Source organism: Phragmites australis, chromosome 13 (assembly GCF_958298935.1).
Source record: "Phragmites australis chromosome 13, lpPhrAust1.1, whole genome shotgun sequence".
Classification (NCBI taxonomy): Eukaryota; Viridiplantae; Streptophyta; class Magnoliopsida; order Poales; family Poaceae; genus Phragmites; species Phragmites australis.
In genome coordinates, this window is record NC_084933.1 from 29455908 (window position 1) to 29467971 (window position 12064).

The 12064-nt window shown below is 41.1% G+C and overlaps 1 pseudogene; it reads right to left on the reverse strand.

The window, feature by feature from the left end:
• Positions 1-478: 478 nt before the first annotated feature.
• Positions 479-7517, reverse strand: LOC133888519 (crossover junction endonuclease EME1-like; annotated as a pseudogene).
• Between the last annotated feature and the right edge of the window lie 4547 nt (positions 7518-12064).

Sequence of the window (12064 nt, forward strand, 5' to 3'; positions counted from 1 at the left end):
GAACAGCAACCATCAATCAACTTTCCAAGAATCGGATATATTCTGACGAACGAAATTACTGAAAAACTGGATGCACAAGGCACTCGTTTAACTGGAACATGTACTCTCTGTCTCCATAAAGAGCAATAGCATCTTTCAGTGGATTAATGCGGGTAATCGTACACTGCACGGCTGCACCCGAAGGTGCTTTATATGACATTGCCGACACGGACAAATGCAGGACGATCGCAGGAGGCCCCATATACTATGAAAACTTAGATTTCAGTACCAAACATTTACTGGTTCTGATCATCCAGTATCTGAGACTTCACAAAATTGCAAGTTTGTTGGGCTTCCTTACTGTCCACATAGCTTAAAGGTGCTGTATGCCCACCGAATAGAATACATATGGTTGATCAGCCAATTTCCTAGCCGGGCATTTCATCTCTTCAGCATACAACCATATGCTTCTCACAGCTAAACAAAACAACACGTGCCATTGTGTAACACAGCAGGTAATGCTGTGACTAAAGATCACATGAGCGAATGTGAATCTTCATCCTGATTGTGCACCAGTGAATACACGCATAATAGCCTACTGAGGTCAAAAGGATGATATACAAATGTCGGCCATCAAGAGGACATGTAACCATTGATGGTTAAGGACCAGATGAGTAAGCACTAAGCACCAGCTTCGGAAGAATCTGTTTCCAAGTCTCCATTTTGTGCCATGAGGATTTTGTACACTCTTCTAGAGAATTTTGCTCCCAACCTTTTGCCTTCATTGCCCAGGCGATCTTCCCACTTCAAGTCGCTAAGTAAAAGTTCCTTCTCGAGAACCTGTTGCAGGGACAAGTTAACAACACAAAAAGACGGGTGAGAAACTTTTGTGCTCTTAGGGCAACATCAATGCATATGGACCAAGTGATCCATATGGGTGGAACTCACTGCAGGTGGTAGTAGTTATGGTAAAGAGCACAATGTTTATGTTCAGGGTAGTAAATAAGGTGGAGCCTACTTTGTATTAAAAAATCAGAGAAAGAAATACACAATGGAAGAGAGAATAATAATATTTTATTTCTTATGAGCTGCCCGTATACATATGGGTAGCTCATGCTATAAACTGCTATATGGACTGCTCTTGCAATAGTTATGGGTGATTTTATGATATCACATGAACCAGTTTTTCTTACATTGCGGTTGTCCTTATGAACCAAAGGACAGCACTCACAGTTTTACTGGGATCCATGTATACATTCAGAAGGGATCTCATACAGCGGTACTTCTTCCAGATTGCAAGAGCATATCTTGGTTAGATATCGGGAATCGCTATTAAAGCTTTTAACCTGACACATGTAATACATGTACGGTAGTTCAAGCCAATGACAACCAAATAAATGGTGTTCATCTACACAGAAAAATTGTAGAACAGATTTGTAGAAATGTTGAATGAGATACATTTTCAAATAAACCTGTTTGTCCTGTTCAGCAATGATCAGCTTGTTACCAGCCATAGATTCAGTATTTAAGATGGGGATGTTCATCCAATATACAACCAGTATCTGGATTCTGGTACCAGTAAACCTGTTTTCTCCCCCTATTAGGTTTCTGAATGCTTGGGCAGTACAGAAATCAAATGATATATGCACCAAAACAGTTCTAATATTCAAGTACATCAGTCTACCAGACATGCAAGCATCAGTTGTATTAAGAGAAATTGGTAACCCCATATGCAAGCATCAGTTCTCTTTTTTACTTCTGACACCAATGATGAACATAATTCTTATAGATCCGCCTCAATAAGATTTCAGTGCATCAGTGTATATAAATTTTGTTTTATGATATAAAATAGATCACTTACAAATAAAATAGTGAATTCAGACTTTGCTAGTTTGCTTTATACAACAAAATCAGAACAGCACTTAATCTTTCTAATTACGTTAGTAATAGCCTCGTATTAAATAAAATGATAGCAGAAACCACACATCCCGATCAAACATAGGAAGGGGCAAAAACTACAGATGCACCATAATTTTTCTGAATTCAGTAAAAATAATCAACAAAGTTACCGATTGCCATCTAAGTAAATGTAACTTGCCAGAATTTGCATTTTGCAAGATTCGCCGTCAAGCCAACAAGATGCTCTGCCACTTCAGCTTCATCTATGCATTGCCTTGAGTGAACGTTAACATAGTGCGTTGCCAGCTTGCATAAAACCTATAAAAGAACATATGTTACACATTCCAGGAAAAGAGAAGTTCATGAAAAAATTGATAGAGTTGAAAACAGACCCTTTCCACTGGTGGACGTCTCCAAGTACTAAAACTTGGTTTGTTCTTGAATTGACTTTGCTCACTGACATGAAAAGAAGAGAACATTTTAATTTTAGCAGGTTAGGTGGAAAAGGTTGGTTACACTGTCTACTACTTAGAAGTTGCCATGCATGTCCCTTGCAACACATTAGAGCCCAACGTGAGGGTGGGCTACCCGAATAGGATTAGGAATAATAATAAATTTGATTACTGAAATATTATCTTTAAGACAGAATATTATTTTATCTTAAGTAGTAGGAGGATTAAGATTGCATTGTTAGGGACCGGCTATAAGCACCGAATTCTCATCCTTTGTCATCAAACAAAGATGGATTGGACAAAATACTCAAGTACCTAAAGACCCTGACGTGCTCCTCCTTGGCTGACTGTTATAGATTCATTCGTCCAACCTTCCTCCACAGCGTTTTAGTACATGACAATGGAATTAAGTTTTTCTTCGTTTCCTTGCTACTCTCACACATTTTCTCCTTGTTGGGGAAGGAGGGCAAAGATTGGGCCAAACAAAAGCATAGGGAACCTAGAAAGGCACTACTTTTGCTTGGTTCTGCGCCACAACGCAAGCATCTTACTTGCACCAGTCTTCCTCCCATCTCCACAAATAATTAGCTGCATGATATGAACTGAATCAGCCAGCATACTAGTTCAGTGTGCATATTAGTTGTGTTGGAACTATGCAGTGCAAATGTTCAGCAAAAGATATATAAATAGGGAAAAACACTAGAACGCAAGCTGTTAGCGGCATGTAGCAGTAGTCGTAAACTCTGTACTCTGTAAAATTAAGGTGAGCACCAACAAATAAAGAGTAAGAAAGAAAAAACTATATATAGCTTGCCAGCTACAAATCTTTTGATGCATTAAAATTCATGAGACTTTGTAGACAGTCGACACAAAATGCAAAGATAAAACAAAAGAACAGTTAAACATGGTAATTCAGATTTAGGGAGTTAACCGCTTATTGATGTAGCTCATCAGTTTGTTAGTGGCGTAGCAAATAGTGAATGTCGGATAGTCCTTACGGGCATTTTGAATGTGATTGAAGAACAATCCTCCGCTTACAAGATCACATAATTCCTCAGCTTGAAGAACAATTACAATGTATGGAACTTCTTCTGAGACCGAAGCTTGATTATGTAGAAAGACATGCCACTTTAGGAAATAATTATGTGGTTACTTTAGGACAGAGAGAGACAATCCCTAAAGGCTAAAGGTGAACAAAGGAAACATGCACCACAATATCTAGCCGTCCATAAGACTAGAAAGAGTAGTTGAGTCTAGCTCAGTTAGTTGAGGGTTTGTATGTACGCCTAGACTAGGGGTGAAAGCGGATCGGATACGAACGGATATAGCTCATCTTGTATCCTATCCCATATTTTTTCTCGGAGTCGGAGTCGGACACGAATAATACCGGATTATTATTTCTTCATCTTGTATCATATCCTACATTTTTTTTCTCGGAGTCGGAGTCGGAGTGGATAGTTAGCTAGATGTCGGTTATCGGATAGATGGAAAATTTTCACTTTATTTGCATCCCCATACAACACATTAAACAATATAGGGGTGCAATCAAAGTTAGGACAGAGAGAGTGAACGGTGAGATGTGAAAACAAGAGCATTTGGTATTATCTGTCTACGGATGTATGACAACCTACCTATATATTATCATGTTTTTAAGTGAAATCACAATAGATCTTCTCGTAATATCTATCATTCGGATACTTTGGATGAATATCAATCATCATGTATCCTACCCTACATTTTTTCTCGGACCCGGAGTCGGACACGGATAGGCGGCGGGGATTAGAGGGAACTAGAATTAGAGATAGAGGGAGGGATTGAAAGAGGCGGCAGGCGACTCCAAAGGAGGTGGCAGCAGCGTGCCTTCAGAAGCTTGGCGGCGGAGACTCGACAACGGATCTCCTCAGCGGGTGACACCAAAAGGAGGAGGCGGCGCGCGACACCAAAAAGAGGCGGCAACGGCTCAACAACAGAAGTGAGGAACTCCCCTGGTCTTTGGCTTTCTCTACTCAGCGTCGGGAGCCTAGGAATTGAAGATCTTCTTCGGCCTTCTCTGCTCAGCGACGGTAGCCCGAGAATCAGAATCTTCTTCGGCCTTCTCTGCTCAAGACTCAAGTGTTCCGGTTCTGGCTTTCTGCTCTTCTCGGCGGCGGCTGGACGACAGAGGAGGTAAGTACTAACATGGAAGATGGAACACAACCTCTGTACGAGTCAGTTTTCACAAATCATTAGCAACACTTTTTGAAATATGCAATAGTTCAATTGCTGGAGGTACAGATTAAGCTATGTGTCCATAAAAGGTGGACGTTTGTACATGCTAAGCCAGACTTTCTGCTGCCACCATCAGAACTAGTCTCTAAATTATGGACACAGAGCACTGAGCATTGAACTAGTCTTCCTGTGGACATTTGACTGTTTAGCTCTGTTCTGCACTTGAGCATTGAAAACATCATTACATGTTATTATCAGATTTCAGACTCGTGTTGTGCTAACTATTGAGCTCCATTTTTGTGTAGCTTGTTGCGTGGGACAAGAGAAGAGAAGCAACAAGAGAACAGAAGAGGAGAGGAGAGAGGTCAGATCATTGGCAGCACAAATGTAAGTATATATGTTAAACTGCTACTAAAATCTAGAATAATTATAAGTTAGGATGTGAGTATAGCGTTGCCTCACTGTGTGCCATAAGCGCCTAGGCGGCTAGAAGGGGGTGGGTCGCCGAACCTCGCCTTACTGCCTTAAAAACCATGATGACTACTTGATTTACCATAGTCTAACGAACCTCCAATTAAGCCACTTTCAACAATACTTGGGTCAATCTCAGCGGTAATACATTTCAAAGCAAATTTTCCTGATTCCCACTTCCTAACTTCTTTCTCCTTCCTCTCCTCTGCAAGTTGAGCACATAGCTTCCTTCTGCATTTTGCATTCCTAGAAAACAGTATGCTCTCAAACTATCAATCATGCGCATGAATAAAAACATTATTCTGTAAAACAATTTATGAGGCAAACTTGTTGTTTTTGCTTTCTTTCTTCAACCAGTTTGGCTTTCTCTTCCTTTTTTAGTCTCTTCACTTCCTATGTAATGCGCAAATGCCCCTTCACTTAAACTTCCTAGTTTGTAACCTGAAATTACAAGTTTTTTTCTTTGCATGCTTTCTCAGCCATACCTGTTGTTTTTTCTTTTTCTCTTCCTTCTGCCGTTTCTTCACTTCCTACATAAAAATGGTGGGCTGTCACTTGCTTGTTATCAGGCATGTCAGATATCAACTTTTATGCATAAACAGGAAGTACAATTAGCTATTTTATGTGTTGATTGGACACCAAAACCTCAACATTTTTGTTAATACTTCACATAATTCATAAGTATTTCATTAGGTTTGCAAAATAAGGGACATTCTTCCCTTAGCAGTCCAGTCAACCAAATACATCTAGCATCTAATGTGTCAATAATTTTACATTTATATCAAATCAAATCATAAATTACAGACTTTAACATACCCGAGGACTGCACATCTCAGTACAAACATCAACACTGGGCAGAGTAGAATCTTCACAAGGAAAATCAGCATGAAGGGGTTGGCCATAGCTGGTTGTGCCTACTAATAGCATAGACAATCAATGTGCCAGGGTATCACTTGTGATCTACACTGATCCGAATCGGAAATATGTTCCAAGCATATTGCGCAGAATATCATTATCAGTACAAAATTCATGTGCCTTATTTTCACTCTCTACAGTACAAACTTTTCTTACCACCATTTATACCTGCTGTATTGCTAGGCAACTTGGTCAACGAGTCCGCGTGCATGGTGTCATCCGACTCATCATCACTGTCCAGGGATATCAGAGAAGTAACTCCTGCAAAATAGGAAAGAGTGCTATTCACTTATACTGCACAAACTGTGATGAGTCAAGAACATGCTGTCATCCAGATACATATTGAATGGCATATTGCCTCGTTCGTAACAAATCATTTCTAGGAGTTGGAATTCTTGGTTATGGAGTGAAAACCTCTAACGATAAATTGGATATCATTACAATTGGACATACAGTGTTATCCATGAACCAATAAATTATTAAAAGACATAACAGAGATAGTCTTGAGGCATCTATGTTACATAAGTAGATTCTTGGCATTGCTGGTTACTTTCAAGATTTGAACTTCTAATTAAGGACTCCCTTGTCTTGATATATGTAGCATAGTTCACGAAATGGTGCTTGGAAATCAATCGAATACACATTCATGATTGCCAATTCCAATTTTTGATTAATCATCCAAGGAACTTGCAAATATTAGGCCTGAGTACAAGTGATGTAAAAGACAAAATATGGCCCAAGAAATGAGCTAAGAATATGCAACAGGACAAGCTAGCTATTACCAAATTTGCATGGAAACTACTGGTATCGATGACCAAGATTATTTTTCACAAATCACCTGCTGTTACCCGAATCTTTCTTTCTGTTTCTCTCTCTCTCTCTCAATACAAACTAAGAAAATGAAGAAAGCTAAATGAATTGCAAGCCGAAATATAACTAGAACCTATTCCTGTATATGTCTTGCCAAAAAAACATCTTCAATGGATGGAGCCGTTGTACTCAACAAGATCACTAAATTTCTGAAGACTCAAACAGAAGGCAACTAGAAGTCAGGACACTTTACCCGACAATTTCTGCGCTGGGACAGCTGACGACAGGCCATCGGCTGCTGGTAGCCCAAGCCCAACCAAGCGCGGGGAGGTGAAGCCCGGGGTCTCAGCAACAACAATGTCAGGGTCGATAGAGCAGGGTTCAGCCGACCCCGGCGTCGCGGAGAAAGCGGAACGGAAGCGGGGCGAGCACGGGAGGACAGAATCGGGAGTCTCAGTAACACTATCGCCGGGGGCGAGCGAGCACGGGATGGAAGAGGGGTCAGTGTCGTCGTCCACCACGTGAACAGACGGCTTGCGAGCCGAGGAGATCCGTCACCTCGGCGGGGAGGGGGTGTCGTCGAGGACGATGGGTGGCCTCGTCGCGAGCAGCAGCCGCTTGAGGAGGGGCGGAGACGGCGAGAAGGCGCCGAGGAAGTCCTCGGAGGAGGTGGCGGCGGAGCGCTTGCGGGAGGAGGGAGGGGAAACGTCGTCGTCGTCGGTGATGTCGACGACGATGACGTGGGAGGACGCCATTGGTTTGGCCTTGGGCGCTGAGGTTTGCTCGATTTGGAGCAAAATCCAAAATTAGACAACATATATGAGCTTATTTGCTAAAATAGATAATATATTATCGTATTACAATGTTAACATTCGTATTCAATATATTATTTACTGAAAATAGAATTTTGGTACTTCGTACGCCCAAAAACCGTGAGCCCGATTATATTCGGCACACTGTGTACCGAATATGGCACTGTAGCCCATATTCAACACACCATGTGTCGAATATATATGCTACAATGTCGTATTCGGCACACGATGTGCCGAATATAGGTTTTTCGGCGTACGGTGTACCGAAAATTTATTTTCGATAAATAATGCGCAGAATACGGATGCTAAATTTGTAAATACGGCAACATGTTATCTATTTTGGCAAATACGCTCATGTATATTGTCTAATTTTGGATTTTTGCCCTTGATTTGGGTTTTGAGCGGTTTGGTGGGTTAGGGCATGTATATATATATATATATATATATATATATATATATATATATATATATATATATATATATAGGACACCTATTCTATACTCCTAGGAGTATGTACTCCCACATACAATATACCATGTAAACAAACACTTTATACTCTTTTATCATTTTTAGTATACTCTAATACTAATTCTAAGATACTCCAATATGAGTTGTATGAAAAAAAATTCAATGTTAGCCTTTCATTTTTGCTATATACTCTTTTTTATACATAAAAGAAGTATATACGCAAATTAAGATAAAAATCATGGAATTTCATAAAAATTTTCGTGGTATTTGTATTGTAGTATCTTATAATTACTAATGAAGTATATTTAAAGTGATAAAGAAGTATAACTCATGTGTAAAAGTGGTATATGAGAGGTGGGAGTACATACACCCAGGAGTACATACTAGTTTTCCTATATATATATATATATATATATTTGTAAAAATACATGGTAATTTTAAAATATTGTACATTTATGCTCGTCAGTTGGAAGCGCGGCACCATCTAATCGATGACACCTTATGGGGCTTACGGCATAACGGTCAGAAATTATATCTTGATTGACGTGACGTTCACATCAACATATCGTTTAACCAATAATGACATCTTTATTGTCGTCCGTTCGAAGGGCAAGTTGACCCTACGGCTAGTTGTTGTGCTTGGGTCGGGGAAAGCTTGCTCGGCTCAGCCTAACAAACATGTCGCATGGACCGAACCGCTCACGTGAAATAGATCAATGTGAACGTGTGTTGCTTGGCCTGTTTTTGCCTCCGCGCACGCATGCCTCCGTGTACCATTTCATCTAGATCATGTGCGAGGGGAGCAGCCCCTGATCTCTACCGACCTTTCTCAAGGTCTGGCCTCTGGGCATCTTACAATCATCAGTAATCGATGTAGCCACTCATGGTCTGGCCTCTAGGCCCCTCTTTGATCGACTACATCAGCGCTCGGTGCGCACGGTGAGCGTCCTTATGAGAAAATTTGAAGAATATGCCCACGCAGAGGAAGAGAAGCTCCGATGGGAGGCCATGAACATTTCGGCAGCCCCCTGCATCAAACCCGCTAGGCCGGCCTCGCAAACTAGATCCTAACACGTTATGCCGCCCCCGTCGGCAAAAAAGGGGCTCCTAGGAGGCCACGGGCTTTGGAGCGTGCAAATCCCGACAACACCAACAACAGGGCATCAACAACATCGAGCATGCGGGGGGCTCCGAACCCACCTCGTAAGGGGCGCGACCAGGGGTACTCCGGCTCCTTCCCCAGTAACAGCGTGCGACGGGCTAGTAACTAGGAGAAGGATATTGGTGCACCATGCATAGAGCTGGACAGGTCCATAATACCGAAGATTGTCGGACCCTCGTAATCTCCCGAGAGGAGTACTGCAGGAGGCATGTCATGCGTGCAGTAGTGGATAGAGCCGGTGGTGAGTGGCTTGAAAGCCGAAAGCCTACGGTGGGCCCCTAGGTGGATCATCATGCCTTACTAAACCCTCCTCAACTAGCTCTACCCCCTCTGCCTCCACCATCAACAGTGCAGCACATCAACGATGGAGACCGTGCCAAGCAGGTGGTCCTAAGCATAATAGGAGGAGGAACCTTCGGTGGGTCCTAGAAGCGGTAACGGTGGGACTATGCGCGTGGAGTCAACCATGTCGGGGCAACCAGCACCCACCACTAGGTCCCCGGGTGGGGCGAAGCCCCAGTGACCTTCGCCTTTGACGACGCTGTGGGGGTGAACTTCCCTCACACTGACACCCTTGTCATCACCATCGGTATTACCGATGTTGGGATCCAGAGGGTTTTGGTCGATGGAGAAAGTTCCGTGGATCTTCTTTTTGTACAAGCCTTTGACCAGCTCCGCATTTCGTGGGGCCGATTCTCTCCGGCATAGAAGCCTCTTCAGGGGTTCAATGACACCCCCTCGATGCCCTGGGCCAGATAGAACTCTCGACCACCTTCGGCAAGGGTTTCGTCGCTAGGACCGAGATGATCACCTTTGACGTGGTAGATGTACCCTATACATACAACGTCATCCTAGGTCGGGGCATCCTAAACAAGTTTGGAGCGGTCCCCATCATAACTACCTCTGCATAAAGATGCATGGACCCCATGGGCTGATCTTTGTTCACGACGATCTCAACGGTCGCCATGTGCATAATGTGGCCGAAGGACCCCTCGAGGACCCCCTTTCGATGTACCTCGAGTATCATGGCTCACTAAAGCCCCGATCAGAGAGTAAAAATTGAAAAGATATACTAATTGTAAGGATATGAAGCATTGATATCAATTGAAAAAGACAAACAATGATCATAATTTATGAAACTCACATGATATAATCTAACCCACCTCTTTATGTGTGCATACATATAATGAGATCCACTTGTGAATACCATTTGTAGAATTGCAGTAATATATGCACATCTAGACAGTAATTAGAGGTAGGAAGTTTAAGTCGTATCATGCATGTAGATAGCTTAAATGTAGAAATGAATTGACAATGATATCAGTTGAAGTATTTAAGCATTGCATACCTCTGGGACGTGTTTATTTCTCCATGAAACTACAAAAGATACATCTAGCAACACATGTTAGTTTCAAAATCACAACCCATAGGATATACTTCTCTTAAATGTATGCATACAAGTTTTGAATACTTACAAGACATATGCACTTGTTAATAATAACAATGAGAATGACACATAAAAGATATCAATTGTAAAACTAATGTTATGAAAAAAACCTATAACTAATAAACCATATAGGTTGCTCATAAGGAAGAGAAAAACACAAGCAACCTACCATATGAAAACCTATACTAGATATTGCAATAAATTGAAATAAGTACATGCAATCCTAGACAAGGTAAATGTGCTACAACAATTGAAAGATTTTAAATCTAGCTTCATTATTTTTTTACCTTTGGATGGAGATTTGGGTATATAATAATCATGATCTTCATTAAAACGCCCAATCTTATACACTTTATTTTTTTGCTTGAACCTTCATTTTATTTTGTAAGCCAAGTCTCCAAATCCTATAGCCACATCGGGCTTCAAGTCTTCTTTGGAACCCAAATTAATTAGGCCCCTTCATGTTGGTGATGACTTTTTTGGGCACTCAAATGGGTTGGTTCCACCCTTAATTCTTTCTCTTAACCATAAGTGCAATCACCTTGTCATTGTTCTTCTTCTTAAGCTTGTAGTGGATGCTCTTGGTCTTGATTTTGTAATTGGGCTTGGTGTAGATGCTGAAGGTCTTGTTGGAGAGGATCATTATTTTCTTCTTCTCCTTGGTCTCCTTCTTGACTTGCTTGTACTGGAATGACTTGTGGCCTTTTAGATGGTATTTGAAGAATGTCACGGTAGACCCCCCATAAGCTTCTTCACTATGATAGTATGGTTATCTCGAGGAGATTGGACACGGTTCTTGCCCTTTAATCTTGTCAAGTCCATCTTGAGCTTTTTGATTTCTTGCTTGAGCTCATCATTTTCTTTCGTAATAAGGTTATTATATGGTTCTACAAGAATATTCTCAACACATATCTCATACAAAGGGGTGAGCTAGATAAATCAATTAAATCACCACAAGAAATGCAAGCATCTACCTTAGGATTGAAATTAAATAGAGATATAGATTGCTCTAAATGGGCTTTAGTTTGAGATTCAATGCACTCAAAGTTTGCCTTAAGCTCTTTATTCTCCTTGTTTAGCAAATTAAATTTACTCAATAATTGCTCATAATTAGAAACAAAAATAGCATGAATGTCATTGAGAACATTGAATTTCTTGAGTTCCTTAAATTGTTTCTTATAGGCCATTTTTTGCTCATTGATCAAATTAAGGAGTTCATCATAGGAGAGATAATCCTCATTGAATTCATCATCATTTACATCGCTATCCATACCTTTGGCCATAAGACACTTATGTGATGACTTGGACGATGACAACTTGCGTGATGATGACCTTGAGGAAGAGCTTATTTTGGAGGAGTGGGTGGCAAAACTCTCATCACCTGAGCTTAAATCCTTATCTTCACTCACCCATCTTCCAATACTTGCAAATGCTTTGGCTC